The following is a 16,923-nucleotide window of genomic DNA, read 5'->3' as shown; positions in this document are numbered from 1 at the left end:
TGTTGTTGGAAGAGGGTGTTTGCTATGACCAGTGCATTCTCTTGGCAAAAGTCTATTAGCCTTTGCCCTGCTTCATTCTTTACTCCAAGGCCAAATTTGCCTGATACTCCAGGTGTTTCTTGACTTCCTACTTCTGCATTCCAGTCCCCTAAAATGAAAAGCACATCTTTTTGGGGTGTTAGTTCTAGAAGGTCTTGTATGTAGATCTTCATAGAACCGTTCAACTTCAGCTTCTTCAGCATTACTGGTTAGGGTATAGACTTGGATTACTGTGATATTGAATGGTTTGCCTTGGAAACCAACAGAGATCATTATGTCATTTTTGAGATTGCATCCAAGTACTGCATTTTGGACTCTTTTTGACTATGGTGGCTACTTCATTTCTTCTAAGGGATTCCTGCCCACAGTAGTAGATCTAATGGTCATCTGAGTTAAATTCACCTGTTCCAGTCCATCTTAGTTTGCTGATTCCTAAAATGTCAACATTCACTCTTGCCATCTCTTGTTTGACCACTTCTAATTTGCTTTGATTCACGGACCTAACATTCCAGGTTCCTATGCAATACTGATCCTTACAGCATCAGACTTTACTTCCATCACCAGTCACATCCACAACTGGGTGTTGTTTTTGCTTTGGCTGCATCTCTTCATTCATTCTCCAGTTCTTTCTCCACTGATCTCTAGTAGCACACTGGGCACCTACCAACCTGGGGAGTTCATCTCTCAGTGCCCTACCTTTTTGCCTTTTCATACTGTTCATGGGTTTAACATGAATGCCTTAACATTCTCAAGGCAAGAATACTGAAGGGGTTTGCCATTCTCTTCTCCAGTGGACCACGTTTTGTCAGAGTCTTCACCTTGACCTGTCTTGGGTGGCCCTACAGGGCACGGCTCATAGTTTAATTGAGTTAGACAAGGCTGTGGTCCATTTGATCAGATTGGTTAGTTTTCTGTGATTGTGGTTTTCATTCTGTCTGCCCTCTGATGGAGAAGGATAAGAGGCTTATGGAAGCTTCTGATGGGAGAGACAGACTGTGGCTCAGATTATGAACTCCTTATTGCCAAATTCAGACTTAAATTGAAAAAACAGGGAAAACCATTAGACCATTCAGGTATGACCTAAATCAAATCCCTTACCATTATACAGTGAAAGTGAAAAACAGATTCAAGGGATTAGATCTGATAGACAGAGTGCCTGAAGAACTATGGACAGAGGTTCATGACATTGGACAGGAGGCAGGGATCAAGACCATCCCCAAGAAAAAGAAATGCAAAAAGGCAAAACATTTGTCTAAGGAGGCCTTACAAATAGCTGTGAAAAGAAGAGAAGTGAAAGGCAAAGGAGAAAAGGAAAGATATACCCATTTGAATGCAGAGTTCCAAAGAACAGCAAGGAGATATAATAAAGCCTTCCTCAGTGACCAATGCAAAGAAATAGAGGAAAACAACAGAATGGGAAAGACTAGAGATCTCTTCAAGAAAATCAGAGATACCAAGGGAACATTTCATGCAGAGATGGGCACAATAAATGACAGAAATGGTATGGACCTAACAGAAGCAGAAGACATTAAGAAGAGGTGGCAAGAATACACAGAAGAACTGTACAAAAAAGATCTTCACAACCCAGATAATTACGATGGTATGATCACTCACCTAGAGCCAGACATCCTGGAATGTGAAGTCAAGTGGGCCTTAGGATGCATCACTATGAACAAAGCTAGTGGAGGTGATAGAATTCCAGTTGAGCTACTTCAAACACTAAAAGAGATGCTGTAAAACTGCTGCACTCAATATGCCAGCAAATTTGGAAAATTCAGCAGTAGCCACAGGACTGGAAAAGGTCAGTTTTCATTCCGATCTCAAAGAAAGGCAATGCCAAAGAATGTTCAAACTACTGCACAATTGCACTCATCTCACACACTAGCAAAGTAATGCTCAAAATTCTCCAAGCCAGGCTTCAACAGTACTTGAACCATGAACTTCCAGATGTTCAAGCTGGTTTTAGAAAAGGCAGAGGAACCAGAGATCAAATTGCCAACATCTGCTGGATCATTGAAAAAGCAAGAGAGTTCCAGAAAAAACATCTACTTCTGTTTTATTGACTATGCAAAACCCTTTGACTGTGTGGATCACAACAAACTGTAGAAAATTCTTAAAGAGATGGGAATACCAGACCACCTGACCTGTCTCTTGAGAAATCTGTATGCAGGTCAGGAAGCAACAGTTAGAACTGGACATGGAACAACAGACTGGTTTCAAACTGGGAAAGGAGTACGTCAAGAGTGTACATTGTCACCCTGCTTATTTAACTTATATGCGGAGTACATCATGGGAAATGCCAGGCTGGATGAAGCACAAGCTGGAATCAAGATTTCCAGGAGAAATATCAATAACCCCAGATATGCAGATGACACCACCCTTACGGCAGAAATCCAAGAAGAACTAAAGAGCTTCTTGATGAAAGTGAAAGAGAAGAGTGGAAAAGTTGGCTTAAAACTCAACATTCAGAAAACTAAGATCATGGCATCTGGTCCCATCACTTCATGGCAAATAGATGGGGAAACAGTGAAAACAGTGACAGACTTTATTTTGGGGGGCTCCAAAATCACTGCAGATGGTGACTGCTGCCATGAAATTAAAAAGACGCTTGCTCCTTGGAAGAAAAGCTATGACCAACCTAGACAGAATATTTAAAAGCAGAGACATTACTTTGCCAACAAAGGTCCATATAGTCAAAGCTATGGTTTTTCCAGTAGTCATGTATGGATGTGAGAATGGTACCATAAAAAAGCCTGAGTGCTGAAGAATTAATGTTTCTGAACTACGGTGTTGGAGAAGATTCTTAAGAGTCCCCTGGACTGGAAGGAGAACAGACCAGTCAATCCTAAAGGAAATAATCCCTGAATAGTCATTGGAAGGAGTGATGCTGAAGCTGAAACTCCAACACGTTGGCCATCTGATGCGAAGAACTAACTCATTAGAAAAGACCCTGATGCTGGGAAAGAATGAAGGTGGGAGGGAAAGGGGATGACAGAAGACCTGATGGTTGGATGGCATCAATGACTCAATGGACATGAGTTTGAGAAAGCTCCAGGAGATAGTGAAGGACAGGGAGGCCTCGCGTGCTGCAGTCCATGGGGTCGCAAAGAGCTGGATAAGACTGAATGACTGAACTGGAACAACAATAAGAAATGATAGAAGAATGCCTGATCAGCTTGTAGATCTTCTTCTATTGGTTGGCAGTGGAACAGAATTATGTTCTGGGAATCTCAATCATCATCCTTCTGGTTCCAACCAGTTTGGGGTCTACATGCTTGTGATTAGTATGGAGTCACCATTCCACGGCAGAGTCACCATCCTCCATGGTAAGGAGTCTTAGTTTTTGCAGAACAACTCAGAGATATGCATCATCTATATCCCTTTCAGTTCAGTTCAGTTCAGTTCAGTCCAGTCGATCACTCGTGTCTGACTCTTTGCAACCCCACAGACTGCATGGGGTCCACTGCCAGGCTTCCCTGTCCATCACCAACTCCCAGAGCTTACTCAAACTCATGTCCATCGAGTCGGTGATGCCAACCATCTCATCCTCTGTCATCCCCTTCTCCTCCCACCTTCAATCTTTCCCAGCATCAGGGTCTTTTCCAATGAATTGGTTCTTCGCATCAGGTGGCCAACGTATTGGAGTTTCAGCTTCAGCATCACTCCTTCCAATGAATATTCAGGACTGATTTCCTTTAGGATGGACTAGTTCGATCTCCTTGCAGTACAAGGGACTCTCAAGAGTCTTCTCCAACACCACAGTTCAAAAGCATCAGTTCTTCAGCACTCAACTTCCTTTATAGTCCAACTCTCACATCTGTACATGAATACTGGAAAAACCATAGCTCTGACTAGATGGACCTTTGTTGGCAAAGTAATGTCTCTACTTTTTAATATGCTGTCTAGGTTGGTCATACCTTTTCTTCCAAGGAGCAACTGTCTTTTAATCTCATGGCAGCAGTCACTATCTGCAGTGATTTTGGAGCCCAAGAAAATGAAATCTGTCACTATTTCCATTGTTTCCCCATCTATTTGCCATGAAGTGAAGGGACTGGATGCCATGACTTTCATTTTCTGAATGTTGAGTTTTAAGCCAACTTTTTCACTCTCCTCTTTCACTTTCATCAAGAGGCTCTTTAGTTCTTCTTCACTTTCTTCCATAAGGGTGGTATCATCTGCATTACTGAGGTTATTTATATTTCTCCTGTCAATCTTGATTCCAGCTTGTGCTTCATCCAGCCCTACATTTCACATGATGTACTCTGCATATAAGTTAAATAAACAGGGTACCAATACATAGCCTTGACGTACTCCTTTCCCAATTTGGAACCAGTCTCTTGTTCCATGTCTAGTTCTAACTGTATAACAGTTTTTCTAACTATATCCCTTTAGGAGGAACTAAAGTGAAAGTGAAAGTGTTAGTCGCTCAGTCATGCCCGACTCTTTGTGATCCCATTGATTGCAGCCCACCAGGTTCTTCTGTCCATGGGATTTTCCAGGCAAGGATACTGGAGTGGTTTGCCATTTCCTTCTCCACAGGATCTTCCTGACTGGAGATCGAACCCAGGTCTCCTGCACTGCAGGCAGATTCTTTACCAACTGAGCTACCAGGGAAACCCCCTTCAGGAGGACCTAGAAGTCTCGTAACTCTATTGTTCTAATCATTCACTCCTTAGTCTGCTCTTTGGAATTCAGCAAAGATCTAGGAGACTGAACCTTTTTTTCTACAAACAAGAGATGGGGCACAAAGGAGCTTTTGTACCCTAGAAGGCCCTACAGAGTCATGCTTGATTTCAATCCCCTCTTTTCTTTGACATTCTTCAATCCTGAGGAGAACAGGGATGAGGCAAAAAAGGAAATAAAGTTTTGAATAAAGAGATTAATCATAAATTATGCAAGGGAACTCAGTTTTAGGAGGAACTGCTTTTATTAAGAGGAAGAGACTTTCAATTTGATTTATAAGACTAGAATAATCCTGATACCAAAATCTGTATATATAGTTGACTGCATTTGCTTCAGGCCACTGCTTATCTATAAATTTTAAACCAGTCTGGATAAAGCCAATCCAGACTCAATGAAGCCAACATAATTTTTTTTTTCCAATCCAGTCAGCAATGCTTTAAAAGTAATCACAAAGCTGTTGGTCATGACATTTGGCTCCACCAGAAAACAATCCCATTGGGAGCAACAGTGATACCACTTTACAACTTTCCTGTAATTAGTAATCATATTTTAAATAAATCATTTCTCCCAAACAACAGAATCACCAGAAAGCTTTATACATGCCAAAGACCCAGAAATTAACATAAAAATTAGTGAGATTTTCTTACACTTCTATAAAAATCATACTCAAGTAATCAAACAAGTTTATCCAAAATGACTGTTACATGCAAACCAAGCCAAAAAGTCAGCTTGGCACCAGAAATAGTTACAGGCATTTCCTATGTATTTCTCTTAAGTTGTATAGAAGGAATTTCAACAGCAACAAACTTCCCTTCCAAATAAACATCAAAGCTTGGCCCTTGGCACTGACTACATTTCAACCAACAATAGCTACCATGAGTATCACCTCATAAGTGGACACTCACAGTGCTATGATGCAAATTGTGTTTTGACAATATAACAAAAAAAAGATTTCACAAAGGCCTTCTGTCTTTGCATTGACAACAGGTTGATACTATAGGAACAAACAGTGCATAGTTCATTGAACTGTTTGTGGTTGACTGGTGTTTTTGGTAATATAATGAAAAATAATATTTAAAAATGTGGTTTTGACCACTTTTCCTTACACAAGTTTTAAGCATAACCATGTAAGAGGTATACAGAAAGCCAGCTAGAAGGTGTCTGTCAAAAAAGCAAAAAGGTAGCTGTGCATTCGTATGTGTGTTTATTTCAGCAGAGCTATTTCCCTTTTAGGTTTTGTATTTATTTTTTAATTCAAAGACAAAGAATGATATTACCTAGAATTCTAGCCTTGGAATAGGAAGTTCTCTGGAATTTCTTTTGCAAAATGCTTTTATAAGAAGTATCTTATTACAAATTACATTAGGGCTTCCCTGGTAGCTCAGTGGTATGGTAAAGAATCCACCTGCCAATGAAGGAGACACGGGTTTGATCCCTGGTCTGGGAAGATCCTTCTCTGGTGGTTCAGAGGGTAAAGCATCTGCCTACAATACAGGAGACACAGGTTCGATCCCTGGGTCAGGAAGATCCCCTGGAGAAGGAAATGGCAACCCACTCTAGTACTCTTGCCTGGAAAATCCCGTGGATGGAGAAGCCTGGTAGGCTACAGTCCATGGGGTCGCAAAGAGTCGGACACGACTGAGTGACTTCACTTTTCTTTCTTTCTGGGAAGATCCCACACGATGTGGAGCAGCTAAGCCCGTGGGCCACAACTACTGAGCCTGTGCTCTAGAGGCCACATGCTGCAACAACTGAAGCCCGCCCACCTACAGCCTGTGCTTACAACAAGAAAAGCTACTGCATATGATAAAAAAAAACCTGCAGGGACTTCCCTGGTGGTCCAGGGGCTAAGACTCCATGCTTACAATGCAGGGGGCTTGGGTTCAATCCCTGGAATATATTAAAAAAATAAAAATAAAAAACCTGCAGCCACTAAAAAGCATACTTCATAAGGAGGTATCTTTATTTTTTTTTTTTTGAGTGCATATATATGCTGTGTTGCATGGTATACCCCCTCCCACCAAACTTCATGTTTACCCAGAACCTGTAAATGTGACTTTCCATCATTCCCGCCTTGAATCACATCTACTAACATGTATTCTTTGAGCAAGTTTCCATTTCTGAAGCAAGTTCAAGTTGCTTTAGAAGTCCGGAAGTTCTTTTCCTTGTACCCCAAAGTATCTTAACACTCATAGCAAAAAAAAAAACAATTTAAAGTGTGACAAAAATCTCATAGATGATAATTAAAATATGTTATTTACCTCAATGTTTGACAAATACTTCAAGGATAGTACCAAAGATTTTTTAAAACCCTGTTGAGAGCAAAGTTACTTATTTCTCCAAGTTCAAATTTAATATGTTTCATCCTTGGGATAAAATTTTTAATCTTCCTCAGGAAATTGGGTTGGCCAAAAAGTTCATTTGGGGTTTTCTTTAACATTGTAGGAAAAATCCTGAATGAACTTTTTGGCCAACCCAATACAAGACAAGCTAAACTGCCATAAAAAGCAGGACTGTGAGGGAGAATGAAATGTGCCTTTTAAGGAGAATATGGAATTTATAAAGAAAAGCTAAGCCTTCACTCCACCTTAAAGAAGGGTTAGGGTAAGGGTATAAGAAAGAAGGGGAGTCGACATATTCCTGCTCTTGAAACTAAAATAAGGAGACAAAATAATTGTTGTTGAAGTTGGCAGAATACCAGCAGATGATATTAACAAGATGCCTATTGCCCTGGCTGCCATATCTGTCTTATTTGGTGTCATTTATTACATTTGGGAAGAGGGGCCTCCCTAAACATCTTTTCAATTTCTCATTTTCTTCCCATCAGGAAAAATTCTAGCATCTTTTCTATTTCTCATTTTCTTCCCATCAGGAAAAATTCTAGGCAATTTTCAAAACGAAAAGAAGTTGAAAGAAGAGAGATCTAATAGCGTCATAGTATGATCAGGTAGAAATCGGGCAAAGACTGCTCCCTTGAAGATCCCAGGTCTCAAAAGACATACAGAACTTGCAATATACCAATGACACCAGAGCTGGAAAAAGGACTGAGAGAAGAGAGATGGAGTCTATTTACTTTCTGTGAACCGATGCAACATGGGACAAAGAAGATCTGAGGAAAGAAGCATGAGGTTGCCAGTCAGAAGAGGTAGGTGAAATTCCCAAAGGACCAACAAGGCCTAGGAGACTAGGAGAGGTTCTTAGGATTAAGCTCCCCTCCAACAGGCCTGTTAGGGACACAATGAGTTCATGTCAAGCGTACAAAAGCCATAGATCTACTGGGGTGACACACAAAAAGGACTACCTCTCTTCCTACTACTGAAAGTGCTGCTGCTCATGCTTAGGGAAAGCATCTGTGACCAAAATAAAGAAGACAGTCAACTTGTCATGCTGCTGCTGCTGCTGCTAAGTCACTTCAGTCGTATCCGACTCTGGGCGACCCCATAGACAGCAGCCCACCAGGCTCCCCCGTCCCTGGGATTCTCCAGGCAAGAACACTGGAGTGGGTTGCCATTTCCTTCTCCAATGCGTAAAAGTGAAAACTTGTCATGAACAATCATATAAGAAAGCATCTGTTTTTCCCCGTCTCTCCTCTCTCAAGTCCTGCACCGGAGGGACAAGCACAGAAAAGATGGCAGAAGTGTACATCTCTGTATTCATTATATACTAGAAAAATAAATATTATTTGAAGAAAAGAATGAAGCTACATCTAAATATACCAAATTCTTAACTGCTTTCATACTATTTACTTCCTCATCCCCATTACAGAAACTGTGGCCTGGGAGAGTATTCATCAGAATAAAGCAAAACATACCTCCTAAAGTTTTATATGGTTCTTAAATGACTAAAATCCTTTGGTATCAAGAATTACACATTATAAAGAATAAACTAGATAAGAGTGGGAAGCATAAAACATTGTTAATGCAGAGAATAATAAAGGAGTAAAGGTCATCTCAACAGATGTAGAAAAAATATTTGACAAATTTCAACATCTATTCATGGTTTAGGGAAAAAAAAAAAAACATCAAACTAGGAAAAAAGGAATCATCCTCAATCTAAATTAAAGAGCACCTACCAAAAGACCTGCAACTACTGTCACATTTAATGGTGAATGGCAGGAGCTCCAGAATACATTAAGACCTCTCAAAACTCATCAATAACAAATAAAAATCTTAATAAAAACTGGGCATATGATATGAAAATCACTTTACCAGAAAAGATATATGGATACTAAATAGACATGAAAAATATTCAACATCAGTAGTCATTGCTGCTGCTGCTAAGTCGCTTCAGTCGTGTCCGACTCTGTGCGACCCCATAGACGGCAGCCCACCAGGCTTCTCCGTCCCTGGGATTCTCCAGGCAAGAACACTGGAGTGGGTTGCCATTTCCTTATCCAATGCATGAAAGTGAAAAGTGAAAGTGAAGTCGCTCAGTCATCTCCGACTCTTTGTGATCCCATGGACTGCAGCCTACCAGGCTCCTCCGCCCATGGGATTTTCCAGGCAAGAGTACTGGAGTGGGTTGCCATTGCCTTCTCCGTCATTAGTCATTAGGAAAATGCAAATCAAAAGCACAATGATATAAAATTACAAATCTATGACAATGGTTAAAATTAAGAGTGCTAACCAGGTTACAGAGTAACTGGAACTCTCCTACATTGCTGGTGGGAAAGCAAAATGGCACAGCCATTGTGGATCATTCACTATGTAGCCTTTTGAGGCTGCCTTCTTTCACTTATCTTTCACTTATAAATGCATTTGAGATTCATTCATGTTGTTGTTTGTATCTATAGTTAGTTGCTTTTTTTAACTGGTAGAAAATTGCTTTACAATGTTGTGTTAGTTTATACTGTACAATAACACGAATCAGTCTTAACTATACATATATCCCCTCCCTCCTGAGCCTCCCTTCCCTCCCTACATCCCACCCCTCTAGGTCATCACAGAGCACCAGGCTGCGCTCCCTGTGCTATACAACAACTTCCCACTATTTTATACATGCTAGTGTATACACGCCAATGCTCATTTCATCCCACCCTCACCTTCCCCCACTGTGTCCAGAAGTCCGTTCTCTACTAGGTTCATCAGTACCATTTTTCTAGATTCCATATATATGCATTAATATACGGTACTTGTTTTTCTCTTTCTGAGTTAGTTCACTCTGTATAAGAGGTTCTAGGTTCATCTACCTCATGTAGTTAGTTGCTTTTTATTGTCAAAGAGTATTCCATTTGATGGATATATCAGTTTTTTTAATCCCATCTGGGGCAATTATGAATGAGGCTGCCTATAAACATTCACATACAGATTTTTATGTTAACATAAATTTTGATTTCTTGAGGGTGAATACTTAAGAGTGAGACTGCAGAGTCACATAGTAAATGTATATTTAACTTCAGAAGAAATGCCAAATTGTTTTCCATAGTGGCTATGCCAAAATGGCTCAACTATGGGGACAAAAATGGACCAGTGGTTGCCAGAGGCTGAGTTACGGGAAGGGCTGGCCACAAGTGGTCACAAGGGAATTAATGTGACTGATGTAATTATTCTATAACTTGAAAGTGGTACTTGTTACGGGACTGTACATGTTCATCAATTCTTTTATAACTGTACACTAAGAAGAGTGAGTTCTACATGTGTAAATCATATCTCAATAAACCTGAATGAAAACCATTTATATAGAAGGAATGCATAGAAATCCTAGGACATCCTATACCATATTTAAACCAAAGATTTGAGATAGCAGATGGCTTCCCATTGCCTTCAGGATTAAAAAAAAAAAAAATCTAACTCCCTCAGTTGGATGTATGTAGCTTTTAACCATCTGGCCACTGCCTGCTTCTAGGAGGTCGGCATTAGTTCTGTGTGAGCTTCATCTCAACAAGGACTATCCAGATTTGGACATTTCCATTACTTTTTGAGCTTGTTTTCAGTACTTTCCACCCATTCCATTGACTTCAGAAGTCATAATCTTTCTGTTTTAATACCTAGATTCTACCAAGCCTTCTCATCTGACCGTGGCAATGCAGCTCACCGACAGACCACTTGGCAGGGTCCCAGAACCTCCCTATGAGCAAGCAGCCAAAAGAAGGGGCTTTTCCTTCCCCAACTTGCTTCAGAAGACTGAATGAGACAGAAACAGGTATATATGTGCCAGCACATGTTTCCTGTAACATTTCTGTGATGCTCTTTACAGATAACCAATTTCTTTTATTCTCTGTTGATTCAAATATAGCATAGCTTGACATCCCTGCTAGAGAATAAACAGTCACAAAACTAGGAGCAGTGGAGCTTGGATGCAGCACTCTCAGGATCTCACAGAGCACTTTTTGCAAGTTGGACCCACCAAAGGTTAGTCACAGCATTTAGAGAAGGAACTTTACTGTCATGTCCTTGTTTGGACCCTGAATTCTAATAATCACTCTCAGCAGTTTGAACATCTCATTCTGTTTCTAGAAAAGTAGGCTATGCACCCCTGATTTTACCAGAGGAAATTTTTAGAGTAAGAGAAACAATGATCAGGCAGATTCTGAGGAAAATAATTTTATATATGTGTTCAAAGTACTTCTTGCCGGTATTAAAAATAGCAAAGATGGATCAAAGTGAAGTGAAGATAAGCCTATCAGAGACATATGGTTTCAGCAAAGCAGTTTATGACAACCACTGCAAATGCTCAGGGGTCTTTCTCAACTATTTTCGACTTCAGAGTAATCCATGTCGATGATAAAATGAGACCTCGGCTTAAGAATGATTATCACTGCATATGTTTAAAAACACCCGTGGCAGATTCATGTTGATGTATACAACATTGTAAAGTAATTAACCTCCAATTAAAATAAAAAAATTATACTAAAAAATTTTTCTTTAATGTTCCTTTTTTAAAAAAATCTAAACTAAACTATCCCATTAAGCAACTGAGTTTTGCTTTCTTTCCTTGGATTCTGAACTCTGCCTTCTCCTCATTCTTTCCTTACATTTACAGGCAACTTCTCAGTCCATCTTCTTAACTGAGCATAGGGCACATCCCTCCCAGCCTTCACCCTGGTGGAATCACCCTGTAAAAGCAGTTTGGAGGGCTCTACTCTGCACTCTTGAAATATCAATAACCTCAGATATGCAGATGACACCACCCTTATGGCAGAAAGTGAAGATGAACTAAAAAGCCTCTTGATGAAAGTGAAAGAGGAGAGTGAAAAAGTTGGCTTAAAGCTCAACATTCAGAAAACGAAGATCATGGCATCCGGTCCCACCACTTCATGGGAAATAGATGGGGAAACAGTGGAAACAGAGTCAGACTTTATTTTGGGGGGCTCCAAAATCACTGCAGATGGTGACTGCAGCCATGAAATTAAAAGACGCTTACTCCTTGGAAGAAAAGTTATGGCCAACCTAGATAGCCTATTGAAAAGCAGAGACATTACTTTGCCAAGAAAGATCTGTCTAGTCAAGGCTATGGTTTTTCCTGTGGTCATGTATGGATGTGAGAATTGGACGGTGAAGAAAGCTGAGCTCCGAAGAATTGATGCTTTTGAACTGTGGTGTTGGAGAAGACTCTTGAGAGTCCCTTGGACTGCAAGGAGATCTAACCAGTCCATTCTAAAGGAGATCGGCCCTGGGTGTTCTTTGGAAGGAGTGATGCTAAAGCTGAAACTCCAGTACTTTGGCCACCTCATGCGAAGAGTTGACTCATTGGAAAAGACTCTGATGCTGGGAGGGATTGGGGACAGGAAGAAAAGGGGACGACAGAGGGTGAGATGGCTGGATGGCATCACCGACTCGATGGACGTGAGTTTGAGTGAACTCTGGGAGTTGGTGATGGACAGGGAGGCCTGGCGTGCTGCAATTCATGGGGTCACAAAGAGTCAGACACAACTGAGCGACTGAACTGAACTGAACCAAACTCTGCATTCAACCCCTTGAACATCCCATCTACTCCTCTGATTCTTACTGGATTGGTCAAAAGATTCATTCAGGTTTTTCTGTAACATCTTATGGAAAAAACCTGAACGAACATTTTGACCAACTCAATAACTACTTCCTGATTTCCAAACATGAGGCTCTACTCCAGACTTATTTTCTGAGCTCCAGAGTTATCTAGTAGTCTAGTTGTAAGTTAGCGGTGCCACAAACTCAAAGATTCCAAAAGTAAACTCATCTTCTCTCCCCAACCATTTCCCCAACATATTCTCTTATATATACTCCATATCTTAGCAATAATTTCTCAAACATTGTCTTGCCAATTCTACCTCCTAATTATCTCTTGAACCCGCTTCTTTCTGTTCATTCTCATCACTATATCCTTAGTCCAGACTGTTTTTAGCTTTTGTGTAGGCTCTTTCCGTAGCAACTAGTCACTTTTCCTCACATACACACACATAATTTCAACCCTCCCTTCCACTGCAGTCCTTACATCCTGACCGAAAAGGTTTTTCCAAAATACAAACCTGACCATATTTCTTTAGGTAAAATTCTCTAGAGGCTTTCACTGTCTACAAGGTAAAACCCAATTTCCTCAAACATTTTATAAATTGACTCCTACCTACCTGCCATCTCTTTTATCTCCTAATCAATCTTCAAAACCATACTCAGATGTCAACTTATCTATGAAGCTCTCCCAACCAATCACTCTTCCCACAGTCAACTTAGGCCCTCTTTCCTCTGTGTCATGTACTTATTACCCTAATTGCTAAAATAAATTATAATTAATTGTGTATAGGTGCTACTCATCTAAAAAGATGAGCTCTATGAGGAAAGATTATTTATTATTCCTATCTATCTACTTAGCACTTGTTCTTAATCACCAGATAGTGAATGGATGAATGATTAAAGTGAAGAAGAAATCAATTAGTAAGCCATCAATGGCTGTTGATTTTTCTAAACATTCCAACTAGACTTCTTAATTGTCTTGAATGAAAAAGCTCCTGCTAGCCATGATTATTTGAGCAACTGAAACAGCTATCTTGGCATCTATTGGGACAATAACTATAAAAGAAAAATAAAACCTTTTTACATATCTGGTGCTCTGAATAATAACCTTGAAAACAGGCCATGAAATTTCCCCATTTAAAAAATCCCAATGATGAGGTCTTTGCCATAGTAATAAAATTCTGGTAAACGCCATGACGATTTATTTAGGAGAAGAATGAATTTGCAGCCTCAAGTGCTAGAGTCTAATGGAGAAGGAGTCAACACAGCCAAAAAGAAGATCACTGCCATTTTAAAGAGAACTCAAAACTTTATCACCCTGGAATATTCCAGGTCAACTTCAAAATGGATCATTCTGTGACATTTTAATAGGTGCAAATTCAATATGGTGATGGGTACCTTTCATACAAAGTGAGATCTCCTGTAATTGGACCCCTATAGAGCTCTTTTTTTAAGTAAATATTTGGATTGGTTATCTTTATATTTCCATATAAATGCACAGATACTAAAAAGACCCAGATGAGAAATTAGCAAATTTAATCTGTTCATATAAAAAGGGAAGTCAAAGAGAGACAATGACTACCATTTTTTTGCAGAGTAAGTTCAATTTATCCTTTCTGTTGTTAGTTATAATCAATGGCAATAAGGATAAAGACTAGCAGTCTGGAAAATCCCTAACAAGCCAGGCGTCCCTGCTCAGTTACATGTGACTTACATTCTGACCCTTACTAACCTGAAAAACAGAAGAATTTGTATGAATCTTTTAAATAACACAGAGATGATGGAAAACCTAAGTCACATTTTGGTCACTGCCCCACAGAGTTGATAAAGTCACTCAAAACTGACGTGTCCCTGAAATTGTAAAGCAATAAAATATTTGTCAAAACCAAGCCTTTTCTGCTTGACTCAAATTCTGTTATCTGATGTCTTCCTACAGCTCCATCACATTTTGCCAATTTATATTACCAAAATCAGTGGTAACCAAGTGTTTAAGTCAGAGTCCAAATGGGCTGGCACACTAAAATGAGGTTAATTTGAGGAGGATTTATTTTAAAGGGACCTCTTTTTAAAAGGTGGGGGCAAGATGGGGATAATAACACAGGGCCAACTACATAACCCCTATGCCCAAGAGAGGATGGAAGGGGACAGTCTTCAGAAAGCAAAAGGACAGAGTTGTGTGAAGAGCACTGATCTTCAATAGAAGTTCTCAGTCAGCCCAAAGTGACCTTGAAGGGAGGGAGCCAAGAAAAGAATATGTGACCTCACTTTCTCTCTGATCTTTTGCTGAGGACACCGTGGGCGAAACCTACCTGGAAGCCAAAGGACATAAAATGCCTTGATGAAATCCACACAGGTCAGCATCCCAGGGCAAACATGAAAGGAAACCAGCATTGCCTACATATAGTAAGTGCCTACTGTATGCAATCTACTCTATGCAATTACAAAAACATAGTGGGGCTGGGGTAAAAGAGGTTGAAGATGGAAAGTGAGTCAAAAAGGAGGAAAAGTATTCTACCTACAGGAAATTAAACAATGTTTCTAACTGGGGCAAAACTCATTCAATCACCGTATCTCTCAGTGAAAATCCAGAGGACAGTCTATGGAGCAGTACCCCAGACCACTGACTCAAAATCTGCTTTTGAACTGGATCCCAGGTACATGTTATGCACATGAAAAGTTTAAGAAGCATGGCTTCAAGGATGCCCTAGAGTTACTCAGGGAAATAAGAGCAGTTTGAAGTTATGAGGTCTTCTCTCATAGCTCAGTTGGTGAAGAATCCACCTGTAATGCAGGAGACCCTGGTTCAATTCCTGGGTCAGGAAGATCTGCTGGAGAAGGGATAGGCTACCCACTCCAATACTCTTGGGCTTCCCTTGTGGCTCAGCTGGTAAAGAATCTGCCTGCAATGCTGGAGACCTGGATTCAATCCCTAGTTTGGGAAGATCCCCGGAGAAGGGAAAGGCTACCCACTCCAGTATTCTGGCCTGTATAGCCCATGGGGTCACACAGAGTCAGACACGACTAAGCAACTTTCACTTGCACTTTAAAGTATTAAAGCTAGTGGGATTTCACAGGTAAAGGTTAATGGAGAACACATACTTTAAAAGGATATTAAAATATTATTTAATGGAAAACCTGGCTTTTACTTTATCATAGTCAGAATGCAAACACAGGTAACCAGTAACTGAATATATAGCATTCAATAAGTAATACAGTCAAACACTGATGCTAAATATTGTTCCATTAATACAAAGTTCTCTCACAATAAAACAAAATTCTTACGCTACATAAATTCTCTAAAGGTTCTGTAAAGAAAGGAGAAATCCAGGCTGATTATAATTGGAAAGCTGCTGCTTCAGTCTGGGGCTTTGTGGTCCTTTCTTCTTAATAATGTTTTCCTTTCTATTTTGGGGCCAACTCTGGCACTTAATGGGTGTTCAGTAAATGTTTTTTGATTGATTGAAGCCCAACAGATTTAAAATTGTGTGCTAAACTGGAATAATAGTTCAGCAGCAAACACTAGTTGTAGATTTCTACTTAGAGAACACCACCATCTAGTGTCTCCATAAGAAGGTATCCCCTCCAATCCAGCCCGTTTTTGCCTAGCAGTAAAAGAAAATTCTACTGCTAAAGCAATGGATACTGCTATTCCAAAGAATAGCAAGGTGAGATAAGAAAGCCTTCCTCAGTGACCAATGCAAAGATAGAGGAAAACAATAGAATGGGAAAGACTAGAGATCTCTTCAAGAAAATTAGAGATATCAAGGGAACATTGCATGCAAAGATGGGCACAAAAAAAGGACAGAAATGGTATGGACCTAACAGAAGCAGAAGACATTAAGAAGAGGTGGCAAGAATACACAGAACTATGCGAAAAATATCTTCATGACCCAGCTAATCACGATGGTGTGATCACTCACCTAGAGCCAGACATCCTGGGAATGTGAAGTAAAGTGGGCTTTAGGAAGCATCACTGCAGACAAAGCTAGTGGAGGTGATGGAATTCGTTGAGCTACTTCAAATCCTAGAAGATGATGCTGTGAAAGTGCTGCACTCAATATGCCAACAAATTTGGAAAACTCAGCCGTGGTCATAGAACTGGAAAGGTCAGTTTTCATTCCAATCTCAAAGAAAGGCAATGCCAAAGAACGTTCAAACTACTGCACAGTTGCACTCATCCCACACACTAGCAAAGCAATATTCAAAATTCTCCAAGCCAGGCTACAACAGTACATGAACCATGAACTTCCAGGTGTTCAAGCTGGATTTAGAAATG

This window comes from Bos javanicus, chromosome X, assembly GCF_032452875.1.
Source record: "Bos javanicus breed banteng chromosome X, ARS-OSU_banteng_1.0, whole genome shotgun sequence".
Lineage (NCBI taxonomy): Eukaryota > Metazoa > Chordata > Mammalia > Artiodactyla > Bovidae > Bos > Bos javanicus.
This window is presented reverse-complemented; position numbering follows the sequence as displayed.